General features: G+C 43.0%; 1 protein-coding gene across 1 annotated transcript in view; it reads right to left on the bottom strand.

The window, feature by feature from the left end:
* Positions 1-24,976, bottom strand: part of LOC124775800 (adenylate cyclase type 3) — a 458,110-nt gene that overhangs the window by 229,229 nt on the left and 203,905 nt on the right. The window lies entirely within an intron of this gene.

The following is a 24,976-nucleotide window of genomic DNA, read 5'->3' as shown; positions in this document are numbered from 1 at the left end:
AGTCGAGATGACAGGCATCTTATCCGCCACGTCTCCATCCCTGAGTCAACAGATGGGGACGTTTGCGAGACAACAACCATGTGCACGAACAGTTCGACAACGTTCGCAAGAGCATGGACTATCAGCTCGGAGACTATGGCTGCGGTTACTCTTGACGCTGCATCACAGACAGGGGCGCCTGCGATGGTGTACTCAACGACGAACCTCGGTGCACGAATGGCAAAACGTCATTTTTTTCGGATGAATCCAGGTTCTGTTTACAGCATAATTATGGTCACATTCGTGTTTGGTGACATCGCGATGAACGCACATTGGAAGCGTGTATTCGTCATCGCCATACTGGCGTATCACCCGGCGTGATGGTATGGGGTGCCATTGGTTACACCACTCGGTCACCTCTTGTTTGCACTGACCGCACTTTGAACAGTGGAAGTTACGTTTCAGATGTGTTACGACCCATGGCTCTACCCTTCATTCGATCCCTGCGAAACCCTACATTTCAGCATGATAATGCACGACCGCATGTTGCAGGTCCTGTACAGGCCTTTCTAGATACAGAAAATGTTCGACTGCTGCCCTGGCCAGCACATTCTTTAGATCTCTCACCAACTGAAAATGTGTGGTCAATGGTGGCCGAGCAACTGGCTCGTCACAATACGCCAGTCACTACACTTGATGAACTGTGGTCTCGTGTTGAAGCTGCATGGGCAGTTGTACCTGTACATGTCATCGAAGCTGTTTGACTCAATGCCCAGGCGTATCGAGGCGGTTATTACGGCCAGAGGTGGTTGTTCTAGGTGTTGATTTCTCAGGATCTATCCACCCAAATTGCGTGGAAATGTAATCACATGTCAGTTCTAGTATAACATATTTGTCCAATGAATACCCGTTTATCATCTGCATTTCTTCTTGGTGTAGCAATTTTAATGGCCAGTAGTGTATATATTTTATGGGACTTTCGTGTCTAAAATTTAGTTCATCGTTGCTCATGTTTCCTTATCCTGACATCAAGTTTATGATCTGCCTAAACAGCAACGCATCGAACATACGGGTAGTATTTGAGAGGGAGATTGTAAGAACTGCGGAGGCGTTGAGTTATTGCCAAACAGTCAGCGTACGGCAATATTCTTTTTAGCTGAGTTACACATCGTGAAATTCGGAGTATCCTGACCAAAGGAAACGTTAAAACTCTTTCTGTACAGTCCGAAATGGCTAAGGAGGTGTTACTGTTGGGCAAAAGATCGTGTAGACACCGATAAAATTATTACGTTCCTCGTGCATGCGGCGAATGTACGTTTGATATTACCCTAAATGTTTCTGAACATTTTTCAGAACATCAAAATCACATTTAACACTGAGACTTCGCTGGAATACATAGTAATCAGTTCCGTGATCTTCTAGAATCAAAATGTGCCTGAAAGCGGGCACTTGAGGCTAAGAGGCTGCAAAAGAATATGACGGTGTTGGCATTCCAGCAGAAGTGGTGGAGGTGGCGTTTCTAGAGTCTTTCCACTTCAGAAGTTAAACATAGGTAGTTTCGTTGATTTTTTAAAGCGTCACGATGACCTGTATCAAAGATCGACTAGTGGTCAAACGGACATGGCATCGCATGGACGGGATAACATCAGCAGTTGAATATGATGTCGCTCCTGAGTTACAGCGAAGAGGTTTCATTTTTAGCACATGACATTAATTCACAATTTTTGGTCGGTAATTTCACGTCACAGCCGCTTTTCCCCATACCCCAGGAAATTTGTCTGGAAAAGAGTTTCGGCAGTAATAAATTAACCCCAGTAATGCACATCATAACACAAATACAATTATTGTAGAGATACTTAATAATCTGACAAACATATTTGGACCTAAAAATTTACGTTAACAACCATAATATTGTTTAAATTTTCAATTTATTACGTTTCATACACACATTTTATTTCAAGCCACATCGCCTCACTAACGTGTAATTCGTTGCCTACTGGTGCAAGTGATCATGCCTGTCGCTTGTACTGAAATAGATCATAGGGTTTATTAGAAACCATGGATATACAGGGCAAGAAAGCCAAGACAGGAGACCCAAAATATACCCAGAAAGAGTTAGTGTTTCGAGCTGTGGTTTTTGCAGAGTTACAGTCGGCAGTTATCGATTTTTCCATGATAATTCAGCTTCTTAGCTTTTCCCATAGCACATAAAAGCGTGTTAATGTTTCATTAATCACCATGTTTCAGTTTATTCTGGTGTATCTGTTCGCTTGATATTGTTATACCAATTTCTCAGATGCCTATAAAGATTTAACTCGTGATGTAGATTGAAGATGACACAGCCGGCCGCGGTGGTCTCGCGGTTAAGGAGCTCAGTCCGGAACCGCGCGACTGCAACGGTCGCAGGTTCGAATCCTGCCTCGGGCATGGATGTGTGTGATGTCCTTAGGTTAGTTAGGTTTAAGTAGTTCTAAGTTCTAGGGGACTGATGACCACAGATGTTAAGTCCCATAGTGCTCAGAGCCATTTGAACCGTTTTTGAAGATGACACAGAAACATCACAACTCGAAACATCTAAGAGGAAGATGAAATTTCTCTTAAAAGTTTTTGATAAAGAGTACAGCAAAACAAGAACTTTGTAGTATGTGAATTGGGAAACCGCTATGTGATAAGGTCGTGTCGTATACATCACTTACCTAAAAGACTGTTATAATCAGATTCATTTGGTTTACGTACGTAGCACACACTACTGTACTATGGCGCCGTTTCCCATGCAAAGGACGTGTCGCATCCGGCACCGCCTTTCGTAGGAAGGTTAAAATAAGGATTATGGTTGTAATCCGTAACTTAGTTCAGTTGTGGTATAATTTTCAGTACTGAAAACTTAAAAAAATTGTGTACAACTAGTTATTTAATCTCTAGAGCGTATTTCAAATCAATTTTTCCTAGGAAAACACTATTTGGTTCAGTGTTCATTTTTCTACTGGAACATGTTGGCTACTATGTCTTGAGTGGGTTAGGCTCGTGAAAGTATGAACACCAGAAAAGACATGAGAAATAATTCAAGCATTAGTAAATCTGAAACAGAGTAATTGATGAACTGGGCATCACCTGTATCCAGCTGAAGCTACAAACCTAAACAAAAAAACAAAAACATTTTGAAGATGAATTCGCACACAGTTTGTGAAATACGAGGTTTGTCCAGAAACTAAGTTCCGATCGGTTGCTAAATGGAAACTACAGTGAAAATCAGAAACATTTTATTTGCAAGCGTTAACTACACTCTCCAGATACTTCTCTTCATGGTCTTAGACATTTGTGGGAGCGTTATACCGAATTTCCCACACCATCGTTATACAAGGCCGCCTGTGCTTTCCGATAATTCTCAACGCTGGTCTATAGCGCGTAGCCTGCGCCCTAATGTTATCTTCGTATCCAGTGTTTCATGTGAAAACAGATGATACTCAGGACGAGCCAATTAGGGCTGTGTTGTGGGTGGTACAACACCTTCCATCGAAAAGGCTCCAGGAGCGTCTTTACTGCCCCTGCAGAGTGCGGCTGAGAATTGCTATGAAGAAGGATGTGTGTGGCAGTTGTGTTAGGTGGGCTGCATTCATTAAGGAGAAGCTTTTCAGCGGGCACACCTACTTGGCGGGAGACATCGTTGTTCTAGGCACCTTTACTCGCTCATAGGGCGCTCACAACTTAAAAAGGCGTCTTGATGTGATCGACGGTCATACTAGAGACACTACCCAACACATCTGTGCAAAGCTTCATCGGGTTTTCACTGTGGTGTCCATTTCGCAACCGATCGAAACTTACTTTCTGGACAACAGTCGTAGACCCCCATATGGAACAGCGCAACACGCTAAATCTGTCAATGAAGACACTGTTTTCACAAATACTTTTTGCGTATGTGATACACATAGGGACAACGATCGGATAATAATTGAATTGAGATATTCTTACTTTCACTGCTTATTTACACACATTGTGTCGTGACAGTCGGAATGTGGGGAGAATATATTTTTCAAAAAGTCCACCAAAATTGCAATAAAATACACAGAAGTGTTGACATTGGATACCTCCTAATATGCTGTCGGACTTCCATTTTCCCGACGTAGTGCAGCAACTCAACGTAACATGCACTCAACAAGTCATGGAAATATTGAGTCACACTACCTCTACAGCCGTCCATAACTGGGAAATAGTTCCATAACCGGGAAATAGTTTCCAGCTCTGGATTTTGTGCACGAACTGACTTTTCGATTATGTCTCATGAATGTTCGATGGGATTCATGTCGGGCGATATGGATGGCCAAATCATTAACTCGAATTTTCCAGAATGTACTTCAAACCAATCGCGAACGGCTGTGGCCCAGTGACAAGATGCATCGCTATTTGAGAACATGAAGTCCAGACTGGCTGCAAATGATCTCGAAGTAGCCGAACATAGGTTTTTCCCGTCAATGATCTGTTCAGTTGGATCAGATGACACAGTACATTCCATGTAAACACATCCGACACCATTATGAAGGCAGCACCAGTTTGCACAGGGAGCTGCAGACAACTTGGGTCCATGTCTTCGTGGGGTCTGCGTCACAAGTGAACCCTACCATCAGCTCTTGCCAACTGAAATCGGGACTTATCTAACCAGCTTACGGTTTGCCAGTCGTCTAGAGCGCAGCTTATATGGTCACGAGCCCAGGAGAGGCAGTGAAGGCGATGTCGTGTTGTTAGCAAAGACACTCGCTTCGGTGGTCTGCTGCCATAGCCCAATAACACCAGATTTCGCCGCAGTATCCTAACGGACCCGTTCGTCGTACGTCCCTCATTTATTTTGAAACGTCCCATTAGAAAAATTATACCTGACTGTGCTTAACCTGACACACAATATTTTTAGCGCAACGCAATCTGACTTTCAAAAAATCCCTACGCAAGAATGGCCCTGACTAACATTAACCTATACCTTTCACAAATCACTTACCTCACAAAAATTTTCGTTACTGGAACTACTGCAATACAGCGAGCGCCACTACTGCCAGCAAAATAAAAGATTCAAACTACGGAAGGCACTAACTACTGATAGGCATAGTTAGCAAATGAAAGATTTTAATAGAGAACAAACAATGTATTTACCTTAATAGTCATAATATATATAGCAGTTCATGACAAATTTCAAAACTCCGCCATCTCTCTCCCCATATCCACCACTGCTGGTGGCTCACCTCCAACTGCCCAACGCTACGCGCTGTTCACATCCAGCTGCCGCTGCCCAACACTACAATGGCAGACAACAATGCAAACTAGCCACAGGCTGCACACAGCACAGCCAGTGATTTTCATACAGAGCGCTACGTGACGTTATCAATGAGAAAACTTAAACAGCCTACTTACAATTTCTGTGGTTATTTCAAGCATCGTTGCTTGCCTATTAGCACTGACTACGCAAACGCCGCTGTTCTCTGTCGTTAATTGAAGGGCGTCGGCCACTGCGATGTTAGTGATAAGAGGTAATGCCGAAATTTGGTATTCTCGGCACAACTCTTTACACCATGGATCTCAGAATATGTAATTCCCTAACGATTTCCGAAATGGAATGTCCTACGCGCTTAATCTGTTAATTCACTTCGTGTAGCCATAATCGCCTCGGAAACTTTTCCACATGAATTACGTGAGTAAAAATGACAAATCTGCCAATGCATGACCTTTTATGCCTTGTGAACGCGGTACTACCGCCATCTGTATATGTGCATAAAGCTATTCCATGACTTTTTATCACCTCAGCGTACAGCACTAATATTAACAGTAAAACTTCGTTTCGTTGTTCATCCTGCCAAGACAAGAGTATACCACAGATTTTTGCATCTAGAAAGTCTCACTATCCGCTGATAAAAATTTAGCATAAGGCATAACAATTGAGAAAAAAGAATGATTGCCTTGAATTCTACTGTCTCCCATACGACATGCTGGAAAAAGCAAACTTCCTTGTTCTGGAAGTACAGCGTGAATGTTCTCGTTCTCCACAGACTGTCGACAGGGAGAAGTGCATTAGCACGATAGACTGGCCTACAGCGGCTGCGACCGCGGCCGTTCCAGTGCGTTAGCCCCGGGGAACGCGGAGGGCCACTCGTGGCTGGCTGCGCCGCGCCTGCTATCTGGGGCGGCCGCCCTGCCTCCCAGCTGTGGGTGAGGGGCGGGCGGGCAGCCCGCAAAGTGGCAGCCCCTGTCGCTGCCGCTGCCCGCACAACTCGATAGCTCACTCACATCGCAGCGCCACATTGCTGGGCGGCACGCGAATGCCTTCCAGCACGGGCCAGTTTCGGAACTAGCCGCTCGCCCTAAGTATTGATTTGCACATGCCGCCGTATTTCACACGCCCAACCTTGGGCCTTCATTGTCTCTTGTAATCCAGCAGAGAACTCATTTGCTCCGTATACCATCCATTCGTCAGTCTACACGTTTATTTTCTAGTACAATTACTTCTGAAAGCTCATCCTACTACCTTATTCGTTTGTTCTCTTTTGTGTCCTTGTACGTAACTAGAGTCACTTCTGCACTGCCCGCTGACTGTCCCACTCTGTTTTCGAACTGTTTTCGCACTATTGGTCAAGATATCAAAGCCGTAAGCCAGAATTGTAAATACGCACTGATTAAAAATGACGATGATGATGATGATGATGTTTGGATTGTGGGGCGCTCAACTGCGCGGTTATCAGCGCCCATACAAATTCCCAACTTTTCTCAGTCCAATTTTGCCCCTTGCATGAATGACGATGAAATGATGAGGACAACACAAACACACAGTCATCTCGAGGCAGGTGAAAATTCCTGATTAAAAAGTTTTCGTTTCACACGATTTCGGCACTTCGTTACAAGAGCTCTGTTAAATCCACCAGAAGCATGACAGACGTATTTTTCTGTTCTGTTCATTTGTTTTTCGCCAGACTGAGTAAGTGAAGAGCATAAAAAGGAATAGCAGTGGGCATTGATTTATATCAATGCGGACAGTTAAAAATTTGTGCCAGACCGGGATTTTAACCCGGATCTTCTGCTTACTAGACAGATGCACTGACTACTGCGCCACCTGGGCACAGTGGTCAACACAACTGCGCGAATTATCCTAGCACACATTCAGACAGACGGAAATTCTCAGCTAATCCACACACTACCGATGGTGTGCCGCCTTGGCCATAATCCTTATTACTCACGGCGTTTCGAAGACTCCCGTGAGTTCGAGCTTGGTGCGTATCTGCACAAGTCACTCGTCTTCCATGCCTTAAATACATATATGAGGTGTCTGTTCTTCCAGACATATAGCATACTTACCACGACCTCGGCACTAGAAACTGTTGTCAGCGAGTCTTCTCTACGGCCTTAACAGCTCTAGAGCGATCGCCTCACTGTGGCTAATTAATGCCTTTCATGGAAAATTTATTTCCTAAAAGTTTTGGATTGATGAGAAATAACAATGAAATGAAACTTACATTTTTTAACTGATGAGGCAACGAATATCAATCAGCTAAATACTAAATCTGATGTTTGTTTCGACCGATACAGCTTTGTGATGAATGTCTCTTTCGGCGAAGTTTGAAATGATATTAACATGTGTTTGGTAACAATTTTGTTCACTGGTTAAACGTAGAAACACTGAATGTCCATGAATACTACTTATTTTGGTTTTCACTGCAACATCAAAGCCTGGTACCGCTTTGTGATCACTGCTAATTCGAAGATAAGCTTTTAAATGTAAGTCTGTCAGTAACCATCTGTGGATAGACTTCTTTCTCTGTCGTGCGGGGTAGCCGGCTTAGGCCATGCGGCTACCCTGCGTGGTCTAGGGCGTCTTGCCACGGTTCGGGCGGCTCCCACCCTCGGAGGATCGACTCCTTTCTCAGGCATCTGTGTGTGTGTTGTCCATAGCATAAAGTTAGTTTAAGTAGTGTGTGAGCCTAGGGACCGATGACCTCAGCAGCTTGGTCCCATAGGAACTTACCATAAATTTCCAAAATTCCAAGCATAAAAGAGGAAACCATTGAGAAACATGAAAAGAAAATGGGACAGTCTGAACACTGACAAGAATCGAGTGGAAGTCACAGTGGAAAAATGGTTGCATTATAAAAAGTCAAACTAGAAAATACATGACCTCTTGATCTTCACTGTCTCCCAACAAGATCAAAATTATGCATGTTTCTCTTTTAGTCACATATAAGATAGTCAAAAAACTGACAAAAATTTACATTCCTTAATTGTAAGTATTATGCCAAAATTTATACCGGCCGGTGTGTCCGAGCGGTTCTAGGCGCTTCTGTCTGGAACCGCGGGACCCCTCCCGTCACGCGTTCGATCCAGCCTCTATGTGATGCCCTTAGGTTAGTTAGGTTTAAGTAGTTCTAAGTTCTAGAGGACTCATGACCTCAGATGTTAAGTCTCATAGTGCTCAGAGCCATTTTTTGAACAAAAATATATTTTTTCGGTTTTTGACCATAACAGTAACCATCCTGCAACGTGGCTAAACTGGAACGCAGATTTTATAAACAGACCCATGCAATGGAAAACTGATCTGATTGATTGGTGTTACTTTCATACTTTGTTAGGAAGTTTTATTATGCAAATAGTGACTTTTATACACTACTGGCCATTAAAATTGCTGCACCACGAAGATGACGTGCTACAAACGCGAAATTTAACCGACAGGAAGAAGATGCTGTGATACGCAAATGATTAGCTTTTCAGAGCATTCTCACAAGGTTGGCGCCGGTGGCGACGCCTACAACGTGCTGACATGAGGAAAGTTTCCAACCGATTTCTCATACACAAACAGCAGTTGACCAGCGTTGCCTGGTGATACGTTGTTGTGATGCCTCGTGTAAGGAGAAAAAATGCGCACCATCACGCTTCCGACTTTGATAAAGGTCGGATTGTAGCCTATCGCGATTGCGGTTTATCGTATCGCGACATTGCTGCTCGCGTTGTTCGAGATCCAATGACGGTTAGCAGAATATGGAATCGGTGGGTTCAGGAGGGCAATACGGAACGCCGAGCAGGACCCCAACGGCCTCGTATCACAAGCAGTCGAGATGACAGGCATCTTATCTGCATGGCTGAAACGGATCGTGCAGCCACGTCTCGATCCCTGAGTCAACAGATGGGGACGTTTGCAAGATAACAACCATGTGCACGAACAGTTCGACGACGTTTGTAGCAGCACGGGCTATCAGCTCGGCGACCATGGCTGCGGTTACTCTTGACGCTGCATCACAGACAAGAGCAACTACGATGGTGTACTCAACGACGAACCTGGGTGCTCGAATGGCAAAACGTCATTTTTTCGGATGAATCCAGGCTCTGTTTACAGCATCATGATGGTCGCACCCGTGTATGGCGACATCGCGGTGAACGCACATTGGAAGCGTGTATTCGTCATCGCCATACTGGCGTATCACCCGGCGTGATGGTATGGGATGCCATTGGTTACACGCCTATGTCACCTCTTGTTCCCACTGACGGCACTTTGAACAGGAGACGTTACATTTCAAATGTGTTATGACCCGTGGATCTACCATTCATTCGATCCCTGCGAAACCCTACATTTCAGCATGATAATGCACGACCGCATGTTGGAGATCCTGTACGGGTCTTTCTGCATACAGAAAATGTTCGACTGCTGCCCTGGCCAGCACATTCTCCAGATCTCTCACCAATTGGAAACGTCTCGTCAATGGTAACCGAGCAACTGGCTCGTCACAATACGCCGGTCACTACTCTTGATGAACGGTGGTATCGTGTTGAAGCTGCATGGGCAGCTGTACCTGTACCCCCCATCGTATGCCCAGACGTATGAAGGCCGTTATTACGGCCAGAGTTGGTTGTTCTGGGTACTGATCTCACTGGATCTATGCACCCAAATTGCGTGAGAATGTAATCACATGTCAGTTCTAGATTAATATATTTGTCCAATGAGTACCCGTTTATCATCTTCATTTCTTCTTGGTGTAGCAATTTTAATGGCCAGTAGTGTACTTACAAACATGCTTGGATTTTTTTTTATAAAAGTTATTGGGGAATAAAGAAAATTTCCATAAATTAATATTCATTTTTGCAGTGAACATTATATACGAATTCTGATGTCACTGCCTTAAAGTTTATTAAAGTTTTTAGCCCTTATTTAAGGTTTCTTGCATCTGCATGGCGGCGTGGTCATCCCGAGATAAAGTGGATGTTCATGGCCATATATCTTTGCTAGGAGTTGTGGCAAGCAAATGACAGCAGCAAAATCAATTCAGGAAAGTAAAGGCTTGAGGTACAGAACTTCTGTAGGCGTCATAACATTAAAAGACTATATTGATCGCAGATATGGCGATGATAGACTAGTACATAGAGCCCTAAGACGTCGTAGCATTACAACAGTCAGTATTCTAAAGGATCGGGGTGATAAACATGCAACCGATGTAAGCTCAATAACCATGATTAAAATGAAAGAATACCTTAATCTACATCCAGTAATAATAAAGTGTTCATAATTAAAAGACATATCGTGTCAGCACAGAAGGCGAACCTAATTTAGGGAATTTGGTCATCGTCTTCGGTTCATGCACTGTTAATTATTAAATTACCAAAGTGAAACTATATTATGCGTTGAAGCCAGCGCAAGCGTACATAGTAAGCCGAATGCCGTTATTAAGTGAAATTGCAAAAAATATTCCTTCAGTTATCTGAAAATTTGCTGCGGTTCTGTGCTTCATGTCTGTTTCCATTCAAAATGTTTATGACCTATTGGCTGAAATGTTTGTGAATCTAGAACTCTTCGAAAATGCTGATTATGCACTCCTGTATATCCCAACCAGATCTTCAGATAATTTATCGATACCTGCCACAGTACGATATTTACTACAGATATGAGACTCAAGCGTTTAGGTCCTGAAGCTTCCTGGCACATTAAAACTGTGTGTCAGAACCTTGCCTCTACGCCTTTTTATGAACAACGCTCTCTGTTTGAATTACGTTCTGGCACACAGTCTTAAACTGCCAGGAAGTTTCAAAACAGCAGACAATGCACTGTAGAGTGAACATAAATTCTGGATTCGGTCTCGCTTTCACAACGTGTCATTTGAACCATATACAGGTTATTCATAAAGAAGGAATAGGTTTCAAACGTTTATTGCTTCCAAACTACAAAAGATGTGAATACAATTGCAACGTTTCTGGAAAGAGAAAAGTTCAATTTTTTGTGGGTTCAATACGGGCACCATGTGTTACGCGACAAATATCAAAACAGTGGTTCATTTCCTGCCACACACGAAGTATCTGGTCTCTCGTTATAGAATTCACAGCTTTATCAATGCGATGTCGCGGACTTTCAAGAGTGTCAGGCATGGAGGGGATAAAAACGCTGTCTTTTCCGTAACACCACAGATAAAAGCCACACGATGTGAGGTCTGGAGACCTAGGACGCCAACGGTGATGAAGTTTATCTTCTTCTCTTCCTCTTCCAATTCACCGTCCGGGAATGGTCTCATTCAGGTAACGTCGGACGTTCTTAGAGAAATTCTTTAAGGAAGGCAAATGGCACTCCTAATGGGCATATTCGCAAATAATAATAACAATAATAATAATAATTTTAAGAATTGTATAGTACAAAAGGGGCGATCAACAAGTTTCTGTTCGCAGGCCGTACAGCCGAGGATCGGTATGCCAATCGTGCAAAATCGCCGTGAGCATTGAGGCAATCTTCCCACCTACGCACGAAGTCGAAAACACCTGTTTGGTGAAACACTGTCTTGTTACACGAAGAAATCCCTAACTGCCTGACGTACTCATCCGATAGGAATCGACGACCCTTCAAGGCCCTTTTTAAGGGACCTAAGGTGTGATAATCGCGTGGGGAAATGATCAAGACTGCAGGGCGGATGCTCGAGTGCTTGAGTTCGTACTCTAATCACCTCTCAGGTCTCCAGTTTTCACACCTTGTGACTTCTATTTGTGGTATTACGTAAAAGACAGCGTTTTTATCCTCCCTACGCCTACCACTCTTGAAAGTCTGCGACATCGCATAGTTAAGGCTGTGAATTCGGTAACGGGAGACCAGCTACTTCGTGTGTGGCAGGGAATGAAACATTGTTTTGATATTTGTCGTCTAACTCATGGTGCTCGTATTGAATATACAAAAATTTGAAATTTTCTCTTTCCATGAACGTTGGAATTGTGTTTCCATCTTTTCTAGCTTGGTAGCAATAAATGTTTGAAATCTGCTCCTTATGTTTGAATAGCCCTGTATATTGCACTGAAAGATGCGTTCGTTTATCTAATACAGAGATCGTTACCGCGTCGTATAAATTCGAAACTGCAAGGGGCGAATATCTTGCGCTGAATGCTCAGTAATCTTTCGAAATGAGTTTTCAGTGTGGAAACTATGATGCTAATTCGTGTTGCGTAGTAAACATGCTAGTTTTCTGAAACGAAGGTATTACAATACATCATATCTGGTCTTTCCTTATCATTTGTTTACAAAAATATTTAATGTTGCGTTCTAGTATGTAACAAGACCTGGTGTCTTACCAAATGGGTATTTTCGATTTGGTACGTCGGTGAGATTATTGATCACTGCTTACGGCGATTTTGCACGATTGGAATACCGATTTTGGGCTGTACGGCCTTCGAACGGAAAGTTTTTGATCGTCTCTTATTCAGGGTGAGTCAGGAGGAAAGGTACATGCTTTGAGACGCGATAGTATTAATGATTCTGAACAAAAAACTTCATATGGACATATGTCCTATTGCGAATGGTTCCAGAGATAGAAGACGTTTAATATCACTTTTGTACGTTTTTCTTTGATAACTCGAAAACTCCACACTCTAACGAGAACGTGTCTCAGTACACAAGTAAACTAAACTAAATTTGCTACAGAAAAACGTCCTATTTATTTTTTGTCTAGGACTAACAGATTGCTCGAAGAGATCGCGAGAATATTGAAAGCCTGCGCTGTAGCTTAGGTACTTTTTGCAGGCCAGTTTGAGGTAGTTTTCCGACTTGATTGACCACAAGCGTGCTGTACCAAAATGTCCGTCTCAACTTCCTCTATACAACTGTGGTACATTGTAAACAATGACAATGAATAAAACATAAAATAAATAGAAATGTACATTAAAAGTGTTCTATTTCGGAAACCATTCGCAGTAGGGCATGTGTCCACATCAGGTTTTATGTTCAGAATCACTAATGCTATCACTCGTCAAAACACGTACCTTTCCTCCTGACTCGCTCTGTATATTAGACACTTCCTAAAATTATTGTTAATATTGTTTGCGAATATGCCCATTAGGACTATGCTAAGTACTCAGAAGTGGGCATTTTCCTTCCTTTGTACCCATATTTCTTTCAGTCTCTTCCTGCGAGTTTCCTTTCTCCTCTCATTTTGTTCAGTGTTCTTCTTTGTTTTCAATCTTGTCAAACAATTCGAGGTTTCTTTAAGTCCCTTTGGATTTATTCATTTAATATTTCGGTATAATCGTAACATGTATTTTCTATATTTTTCTATTATTTATGTATTGTTTAATTCTCTGTTTGCTTGTGGGTCGGTATTGTTGGTCTACAGCTTTTGGGACTAGAATTTGCCTTACGATATTTTGTTCCTTTCTGTTAATGTTTTCAGTTTCTGTTTTCCTGTTCATAATTAGTGTTTCTGATCTATAAAAGTATTCTGGTTTAATTACGAAATTGCACTGTCACTACTACTAGCAGGTGAGATTTTAAAATTTCGATCTATCTCTGTTTACCTCCACGTAGCAAACAAACACGAACACTTTGTCAATATCACCCATACAGTGTAAAGCAAAATGCTACGCGTCAGACTGTTTGCGTAAAACGATAGGCAGGCGAGCACACAGCCTAATTTACCCTTTTATGTAACCTGCGTTAACCGCCAAGTTTGAAAGACGCAAAAGCAATCAGCGGGAGCCTACTTAAGGCGCAATGTGATCGATGCGTTGCCGCGTAAGTCGACTTGCCGAGCGGGCGCCGCACACCCTGGGGCTCCCCGAGCAGTTCGAGGCTGCCAGAATGAAACGATTCCCGGGGAATCCCCGCCTCGGGGAGCGCCGCCAGTGCTCGTCTTTCAGTTATCACCTCACCCCAGCAGGACATAAAATTCACATAATTCCTCGCTATCATTGACTCGCTCCTGCGATAAATATCGACAGATTGCGATGCCCTGCTATTAAATCACGTTTTATGTTACTATAAACCCCGGAAATATATTTTATGGGCGCTTCCGTGGGGAGCACGATGCGGCTTCGTGGCTACAAGCGATACAGGATAAGGAAGTTGTGGGACTCAGTGGAAGGAACGGCTTACTACAGAGCTGTGAAGGAACAGAACTCTTTCTTCCAGCCTGATGTTAATGTATAAAAATATATCTATTTTATATGCTTTTTATGCATCTTTTACGAGGAAAAGCGTGTTAATAATTACAACTTTTACCTTCGCCACTACAGAAGAAACGAGCAAGAAACTAGTCCACTAACAGGATAACGATATGTTGAGCTCGTTGGTCCCGAGCTGGTAGAAGATGGAACATTTCAACTCAGAGCTGATTTTTCTCTGGTTACTTCCAGACTTTACAGCCAAACAAAACAGCAGCTTGACAGCAGTAATTTTTATATTATCTTGTCCTTGAAAATTGATATTTTTAAATTCCTACTGAGTTATGGACGGTATTAGGGTCACATATTCCTAAATAAGTGAGTATTTGGCATAACTGCATGGAAAGTGCCTATAATTTTCCGACCCCTTTGGACATTCGTGATGTGAGAAGTGCTCGTACGACCAGGACTTCTTTACCAAGGTATGTCCTTCGCAAGAACGGGCGAAATTTTCCTCGAAAGATCTTTCCTTGTCCTTGAGGAAGCGCTAATATCTTCTCAAGTTCAAGCAGTGTATGACGAAAATGTCTAAACAGAACCGCACACAGATACTATCCGTCACAGGGCAGGTGAAAATTCAGGAAGATTCTGAAAAGATAATAGCTTTTCCTTCCAAAGTACTCTCAAAGTCTGAGCTACTCTGTAACTGAGAAAGGGGCCGTGATGTTTGGACCATCAACGTATCGGACTGTATTTATTTGGCATACCATTCACCCTTGTGAAAAACCAACATTTTCTACGCTGACAGTCTGAAGAACCCATCGGCTCGACTGGCAGAATAGGCACCGAGATTTCAGGAGTACGGTATCACAGGGGTGTATAAAAGCGGACACAAGCTCAAGAAAGCTGACTGTTGGCGGAACACAGAAGTGTGAATGAAATCTCAGTCATTGCTGTATTAAAGGATGTTGCTGTTGAACGGGGGAAATCTAGAGCACTTATGAAAATCACACTATCCTCGAAGTGGGGAGGATCCTACCAAAGGAGAATTACAATTAATAAACGAAGCTATGTATGGGGAACTATGGTCCAGTCTGGTGGAAATAATTTCTCTCCATCCCAACCTATCAACAGCTGGCTATTCTATTCAGCTATTTCCACGACGCTCCAACGTCTATTCTCATGTGACACGTGAAGACTCTAGAAAGAATCAGAAGCAGGTATCAGTGGCCAGGTGTCCTCCATCCGTTAGACACTATGTGAGTCACTGTAATCCTCGTATCTCTGAAAGGAATAATGAAGCGAATATTAGTGTCAGTGATGTTGAGAAACTGCTGAAATCGTTGAAATTGAACAAAGTTCAGCGTCCGACTGAATCCTTGTCAGATTCTATACTGAATTTGCGGCTGCTTTAGGACCCTTCCGTCGGACAAAAACCAATGTTCCGTTCTTGGAAAAAGGCACAGGTAACACCCGTTTACAAGAAGCGTAGTAGTAGTAATTTACAAAACTACCATCCAGTACCACTAACATCGTTTTGTTGTAGAATCTTAGAACATATTCTGAGCTCGATCATAGTGAGATATCCTGAACAGAATGATTTCCTCGGTGCCAACCAGCACGAATTCCGAAAACATCGATCACGTGAAACCCAGCTCGCTCGTTTCTCACATGACATACTGAAAGCTTTCGATCGAGGCAGCCAGGTAGATGCTATATTTCCTGATTTACGAAAACCGCCGGCCGCGGTGGTCTAGCGGTTCTAGGCACGCAGTCCGGAACCGCGCGACTGCTACGGTCGCAGGTTCGAATCCTGCCTCGGGCATGGATGTGTGTGATGTCCATAGGTTAATTAGGTTTAAGTAGTTCTAAGTTCAAGGGGACTAATGACCACAGTAGTTAAGTCCCATAGTGCTCAGAGCCATTTTTTTTACGAAAACCATTTGACTCAGTGTCACACCTATACTTATTGTCAAAAGTGTGATCATATGGAGTATCAAGTGAAATTTGTGACTGGACTGGGGACATTTTGGTAGGGAGGACGTAGCATGAGGCATGGATGGTGAGGCATCATCAGACGTGGAAGTAACTTTGAGTGTGCCCCGGGAAAGTGTGTTGGGACCCTTACTGTTCATGTTGTATATTAATGACCTTGCAGACAATATTAATAGTAAAATCAGCCTTTTCGCAGACGATGCAGTTACCTACAACGAAGTGCTATCTGAAAGAAGCTGCGTAAATATTCAGCCAGATATTGATAAGATTTCAAAGTGGAGCAGAGATTGGCAATTGCTGTAAATGTTCTGAAATGTAAAATTTTGCACTTCACAAAACCAAAAAACGTAGTATCCTATGATCAATATCAATGAGTCACATTTGGAATCGGCCAACGCAGACAAGTACCTAGGTGTAACACTTTATAGGGATATGAAATGGGATGATCACATAGGTTCAGTCGTGGGTGAAACAGGTGGAAGACTTCGGTTTATTAGTAGAGTACTGGGGAAGTGCAGTCAATCTACAAAGGAGATTGATTACATATCATTCGTGGGACCGGTTCTAGAACATTGATCAAGTGTGTGGGACCTGTGCTAGATAAGATTAACAGGGGATATTGAACGTAAACAGGAAACGGCGGGTTTTTTTAATCCGTGGCAGAGTGTCACAAAGATCCTGAAGGAACTGAACAGAAAGACTCTTAAAGATAGACGTAAACTATCCTGAGAAAGTATATTAATAAAGTTTTAAGAACCAGCTTTAAATGTTTAGGAGTATACTACAATCCCCTAGGTATCACTCACATAGGGATGGTGAGGATAAGATTAGAATAATTACCGCACGCACGGGGGCATTCAGACAATCATTCTTCCTGCGCTCCGTACATGAACAGAGCAGGAAGAAACAGTAATAATTGGTACAATAGGACGTACCCTCTGCCATGCATCTCACGGTGGTTCGCAGAGTATAGATGTAGGGCAGGCCGGAGTGGCCGTGTGGTTCTAGGCGCTACAGTCTGGAGCCGAGCGACAGCTACGGTCGCAGGTTCGAATCCTGCCTCGAGCATGGATGTGTGTGATGTCCTTAGGATAGTTAGGTTTAATTAGTTCTAATGTCTAGGCGACTGATGACCTTAGAAGTTAAGTCGCGTAGTACTCAGATCCATTTGAACCATTTTTAATAGATGTAGGTGTAAAAGGAATGTCAAAGACGGAAGCACGTGCCGCATTTGGTACCGATTTGCCGCCGGCCAGAGTGGGGGAGCGGTTCTAGGAGCTACAGTCTGTAACCGCTCGACCGCTACGGTCGCAGGTTCGAATCCTGCCTAGGGCATGGATGTGTGTGATGTCCTTAGGTTAGTTAGGTTTACGTAGTTCTAAGTTCTAAGGAACTGATGACCTCAGTAGTTAAGTCCCATAGTGCTCAGAGCCATTTGAACCGATTTTCCCAGAAACAGTTCCCTGTTGAGATACGGGCCAACGTGTTTTCTCATTCCCATCTGTATGCTAGTAGAATTGGACACTGTAGGAAATTCTTCACGCAGTTATCGGGCATCCTGACTCATACTTATGTCCTTATTAGAAGTAACTGAAGTATTCTAGCATACCTGGCTCCTTTCAGATTGCATCATATACATTGAACACACTCTCCGGTAGCATTTGGATGTTGTTGATGAGTTCTGCGTACACCAACGCCTTTAAATATCACCATACCAGAAATCCAACGATTCAGATCCAGCGGATGTGGACGACACACTATTTTATCTTTTCGACCAGTCGATCATCGAAGAAACGTTACGATGGTGTACTGTCGCACAGTCCGTAGAAAAGAGGATGGTGAAATGTGCATAAACCACAGTCGTCGCTTTCCGCAAGGGTATCGTTCTTTAACAGAGCTGGTAGTTCATCGTTGAACACAGTACGTGTTGATATGTTTGGTAGCGTGTATACCACTTGAGTTTTTCAGACTGGGAGGAGAAAGGTGCACGTGGAGGCAGGGATATCGAACGAATGGGGGAGGAGGGATAGGAATGGAGTGAGGCCACTTGAAGTGGAGAAATGGGCAGGGAGGGAAGCGAAAAGGTAGGTGGAAAAGAAAACACAAATCTATGAATCATAGAATATAACATAAACAGTAAACCATCTACAGCACTCATAATAAAAACATTGAAGCTGTTGTGCGGTTTGCTTTCAATTGATACAACGTGACGCATGTATTGGATCGAGTTTTACCCAGCTGATCTGTGCAGGCATCAGTGAGAGGAGCTGGGTTTCCCTCTGGCTCTAAGGTACGTTCGGTCGGATTCCAAGACGTTCTCAAAGGTTTCTCTACCGTCTTCCATACAAAATGTGAAGGTTCGAGGTCGAAAATCTGGCTCACAGCATGCTGTGATGTATCAACCTTGCTTGACATGGAATGGACGAGGGCGTGCTAAAACATAATGCCTCCGAAATTTTTTCTTCTGTTCTCAATATCGGTTGAGGTATTACATTTCTTATGTATTACTCGCTCGACACGCTGCATCGCTGACGAAAGTTGCAACCCTCTGTCGCTAGAGGGTTCCGATTTGCAGCGTGTAACATGTCGGTGCATAATGAAACTAATGGGCGCGTGAGAAACAGCGTGCTGTAATCTAATTTCTAGCCGCAGAAGCGTACGTCCACACACGGAGAACCCTCTATTTCAGCATAAAAATGCTAGACAACACACGAGCGCTGCGTCATCTGCAACAATCCGACTCCTTGCTATCACTGTCATCTATCGTCCTCCACACAACCCCGGATTGCTCCCATACGATTTTGATCTACCGAGCGGGGTACGTCAGTGGTTAGCACGCTGGGCTCACATTCGAGAGGACGACGGTTCAAACCCGCGGCTGGCCAACCTGATTTAAGTTTTCGGTGATTTCCCTAAATCACTTAAGGCAAATGCCGGGATGTTTCCTTTGGAAGGGCACGGCCGCTGTCCTTCTCTTTCCTTTCCTAATCCGAGCTTGTGCTCCGTCTCTAATGATCTCGTTGTTGACGGAACGTCAGACACTAATCTCGTTCTCCTCCTCCTCCTCCGATTTCCATCTGATTCCAAAACTTAAAGAACACCTTCAAGAACTTCCCTTTGACGGTGCTGAGGTGACGCAAGCAGAGTTGAGGTCGGTTTTGTCAACAAAGTCAAACATTCTCTCATTGGGTCAAACGTGTTGGTCGCCAGAGTGATTATATTGAGAAATAAATAATAAATACTTAGACATGAAGAGTAAGGATGCAGAATGTGAATAACGTTTGTTTTATTTGAAAAGCTTCAAGAGTTTCCACATAAAGGTTTGGAGGTATCACTTTTCAGCATCTCCTCGTATTTATCCACACTGACGGAAAGACACCAAAGTGAAAAGCAGTCTACACAGGATTAATGCCTTTATTCTCGGATTGAGAAGGTGCCCCAATATTTCATTAAGGTTGCTGTGTAAAGATAGTAAACAGTAGTGTAATTTGCCCTACCGTTCAGTTAAACTTCTGGTGAATTACTCAAATATACAAACGAAACCAGCAAGTCATGTGTAAAGTGTACTCTCGTGAGATAATGGCTCTGTTTTGCATAGTGAACCGCCAGCATTACAAGCGTTAGGTCCGGCAATCACGAGGGCAATCAGCGCCGCGTGATCAGATTAGCATCAACAAAACGCTGCTTCACCTGCGCACCCGGCCGCACTGAATTATCGACCCTTCCGCGCGAGTGCGTGGCCGCGATCAGGAAAGCCAGCCACAAAAACGTTCACGCACTGACGGTTTGCTATAGCTCGGCTAATTATGCATACGACTTCCATGGAAGAAGACGCGAAAAGGCTATCTGACTTCCATCACAGATTTATTAACATCGCTGCAAAAAACTTTGGCAGCTACAACAAAATACACTCGAATAACGAAGAACTGAAATGGTGCCGGCTCGTATATATGATTAATGTCAAGCATTCAAGTCACAATTGTAGGATGAAACACAAATAAATACTAGATTATATAGAACGATACAAAAGATATCACAGCAATCTAAGTAGTTGGTGTTTAGTTGTAACTCCAACATCTTTCATATGTGATCTTTCCTCAGAAAAAGCCAGGCACTGTGAAGAACAACATACAATTACTTTTATTGATCTATAATAGGCACCGACTGTGATGAAGTAAGTCTTTATTAATTTTACTCTACTACAACTACAGCGTTGTTAACTAACTGCACAAACCTGTGAATGTAGGCTGAGTGTTGTAGTCACGCGCCGAAAGCCGGTAGTTCTGACGTACAGTCGATAGTATGGAACATACAACAACTATGTGGAATGATGATTCACAACGATTTCAGAACATCAATCGCTGATGATAATAATATGCAAACAGCCAGTCCATAACATTTTGAAATGGAATGTACCTGCAGTTTACTATCCGTCAACCGTTACTCTGCAACTTCGTCAACAAACACTAACCCTAACACTACTTGGCGGTCAGCCCCATCAAATAAGTTCCCATCTATAGTTATTGGTGAATACAGGAAATCAGATACTGCACACCGAATTTCGATGACGAAAGCTACCGAACTATAATGAACAGCGTTCAGTGTAGGAATCTTATTGAACTTCTAGAATGTGTCTCCACGCATAACATACATCTTTTCAACTGCTACTAGTCTCGTTATAGTAAGTGTAGCGTATAATAAAATCAATAAACACTTTAATAATATAGACAACGCAAACGAAAATACTTACATAAATCAGTGACGATATTCTTCAGAATTCTCGTCGGATTTAGGTCAAGACTTGTCTTCTAATATCTTCTCCCCAGCTTCCATTAGGTTCTCTCCTCGTCCGTTCCTTATCTCTTGGAATTCAGAAAAGAACATCGTTGGTCCATATATAATTCATTCTCCAGTCCAACCCATCACCATTTTATTTCCATAACGACTACAATTCTTTCACCCCATTCTGTTCCCTGATCCATTAGTTTTGTTTCTACCCGTAATTCGTAATACGTATCTTTCCAACACTCAGTTTTTTAATTATTTTCACAAGAATAATTCCTGTGACACTTCCATAATTTAAAACTGGTAATAGCAACTGATTTTAAACTGTGTTCTCAAAAAATTGGAAGCTTTGGGCGTCCTTTTAAAAAAGCGCTCACAAATCATTTATAGTAATCTCTTTATTTCTTTTCCTGTCTATTTAGTCATTGCCTTCATCAGTACTAAATATAAACACTAACTAGTCGGTTGTATGACTTCATTTTTGACTTGCACTATTTGATTTTCAAAGTGTATTTACTTTTAATTGATCTTTACTCTAACTTTTAAATTCTTCCACTACTTATTGAAATTTATCTACGCTAGGATCAAGCAACACAATGTCAGCAGTAAAAATGAAGGTAATAACTAGATGTCCATGTAATACGTATTCCTTCATCGTTTTCCAAATGTAGGGATCCGTAAACGTCATTACAACTAGTAAGAATAAGTTTGGTGATACGGACTTCTCTTGCATGAACCTTTTTATGCTGAATTTCGTGCTCGGCTTACGAAGCCTCATGGGACGTACATATTTTCCAGTGTACCTAGACAGCTGGAATCAGTGCATTGTTTATCAAGAGCTGTTAGTACACATTTTGTTGACACCGAAGCAAAAGCTTTTACAAAAGTATATGATAATCTTTACACGATTTAAAAATGTTAGATTGCACTGTATTCACTTGTAACAACAGCTTATTCTCTTGCGGAGACATAGTCGATAGGTCCGTAGTTTCGATTTTGGGAACAGAACAACTACAGAATTATGTCAGATATGGGGAAACCTTATACATTTTAGTAATTTCAATTCATTTCATTGAGGAATCGTCTTCTTCTGAAAGGTCCTTCTGTATTAGTTAGATCGAGCCATAACCATTTCTATTAACACACCATCTTTTCCTGAGCCTTGTCTTATTATGTAACATAAAACAATCTAAAACCAAAACAGCGCTCAAAATCTCAATATTATTGACAAAATAATATTGTCAGTATACTGAGCAGAAATATGAGGCGAAAAACGGAACGTTAATATTCCCCAGTATTTATGTCTGGGAAGTGTCAGTTATAACCATGTCTTCATACCAAAGATTTCGACGTTCGAAGAAGTGGAATTCTCAAGTACTACTACTGAGTTGCTTGTCTGGCAAAAAACAAGAAAGAATTGTGCAGAATGGATGAAATACGTCTGTAAAGCTTATAGCGAACTTTTCAATGGAGCAGGGGCTCATTCACGGCAACTTAAATTCGCAAACCATAACAACACCTAACGAGAGGGAGAGTACTTGTTCGGTTATGAAACACTCCACTACAGGCTTTAAGCGTTTTCTGTAAAAACACCGGTCAACACTACGAAAAATATAAGGGGCGATCAAAAATCTTTCTTTCAAGGGAGATGCTGCAACGTATATGCAACGTAGTGCGACCCTGATGCAGGTATATAAGTATCAAAGTGCTGGCAAGTGATTAGTGTGGCATTTGTGCCTTTTCGAAGTGCATGCGATAAGTGTGGAGACATGAACTACGGCGACGTGATTACCAAATGCATTCGAAAAGCACCAAAAGGTTATTATTCTTTTCTTGGCTGCCGAAGGACTAACACTTTCTGATCGCTCCCTTATAAATATGTTAAAGTTTATTGGCAAATTAAACATATCTTATTAACCCAGATAAGTACATAACTGTGGAAGTGTGGTTATTAAATAGCACAGTGAGTAGTTTGTTGTCATACTGTTTCCAGCTTCTAGCCGCAGGAATATTTTCTGAGTAAATACAGGATTTAGTGTTAAATCTATTACGGAATTAGTATACTTCTAACTTAAAATAATATTTTGAATCACATTTGTTCCGAATTTGGTGAATATATTACGCTACTAAAATTAAATATTGGAACTTTATAAGTAAGATTCCGCGCGGGATTAGCCAAGCGGTCCGAGGCGCTGCAGTCATGGACTGTGCGGCTGGTCCCGGCGGAGGTTCGAGTCCTCCCTCGGGAATGTGTGTGTGTGTTTGTCCTTAGAATAATTTAATTTAAATAGTGTGTAAGCTTAGGGACTGATGACCTGAGCAGTTAAGTGCCATAAGATTTCACACACGTTTGAACAGGTAAGACGGTATGCACTATAGCGGAGGTTTTAACGCTCACAAACAACCCAGCGTATTTTAAATAATAGACGATACATCTAACAATAATTTAATGTAATTTTGTACATCAAATGTTCAAAATGTTCAAATGTGTGTGAATTACTAAGCGACCAAACTGCAGAGGTCATCGGTCCGTAGACTTACACACTACTTAACCTAACTTATGCTAAGAACAACACACCCACCGATGCCCGAAGGAGGACTCGAACCTCCGGTGGAAGAGGCTGCGAAATCCATGACATTGCGCCTCAAACCGCGCGGACACTCCACGCGGCAATTTTGTACATCATTTTTTTGTCATAAATTCAAACAAATTTAACTTACTCTGGAAATACAGCAGTATATTATATGTATCTTTGACTATATGTCATTTGCATGTAGCAGAGAATGTTTTGACCAGACAGGAGAAATGTAAGGTGTGAAAATTCTTATTGAGAGGGAAGTGGCAATGGAAAGGGAGTTGCAGATGGGACTTGGCATTGTAATGACGGAAAGAGGCGACATGTCGCATTATTATTTGAAAATCCTTATAATTTCAGGATAAAGAAGCAGTCTTCTCTGTAGTAATACACTCCTGGAAATGGAAAAAAGAACACATTGACACCGGTGTGTCAGACCCACCATACTTGCTCCGGACACTGCGAGAGGGCTGTACAAGCAATGATCACACGCACGGCACAGCAGACACACCAGGAACCGCGGTGTTGGCCGTCGAATGGCGCTAGCTGCGCAGCATTTGTGCACCGCCGCCGTCAGTGTCAGCAGCCAGTTTGCCGTGCCATACGGAGCTCCATCGCAGTCTTTAACACTGGTAGCATGCCGCGACGGCGTGGACGTGAACCGTATGTGCAGTTGACGGACTTTGAGCGAGGGCGTATAGTGGGCATGCGGGAGGCCGGGTGGACGTACCGCCGAATTGCTCAACACGTGGGGCGTGAGGTCTCCACAGTACATCGATGTTGTCGCCAGTGGTCGGCGGAAGGTGCACGTGCCCGTCGACCTGGGACCGGACCGCAGCGACGCACGGATGCACGCCAAGACCGTAGGATCCTACGCAGTGCCGTAGGGGACCGCACCGCCACTTCCCAGCAAATTAGGGACACTGTTGCTCCTGGGGTATCGGCGAGGACCATTCGCAACCGTCTCCATGAAGCTGGGCTACGGTCCCGCACACCGTTAGGCCGTCTTCCGCTCACGCCCCAACATCGTGCAGCCCGCCTCCAGTGGTGTCGCGACAGGCGTGAATGGAGGGACGAATGGAGACGTGTCGTCTTCAGCGATGAGAGTCGCTTCTGCCTTGGTGCCAATGATGGTCGTATGCGTGTTTGGCGCCGTGCAGGTGAGCGCCACAATCAGGACTGCATACGACCGAGGCACACAGGGCCAACACCCGGCATCATGGTGTGGGGAGCGATCTCCTACACTGGCCGTACACCACTGGTGATCGTCGAGGGGACAC

Source organism: Schistocerca piceifrons, chromosome 2 (assembly GCF_021461385.2).
Source record: "Schistocerca piceifrons isolate TAMUIC-IGC-003096 chromosome 2, iqSchPice1.1, whole genome shotgun sequence".
Lineage (NCBI taxonomy): Eukaryota > Metazoa > Arthropoda > Insecta > Orthoptera > Acrididae > Schistocerca > Schistocerca piceifrons.
The sequence above is the reverse complement of the archived record's forward strand: the minus strand, read 5'-3'. Positions and strand labels throughout refer to the sequence as shown.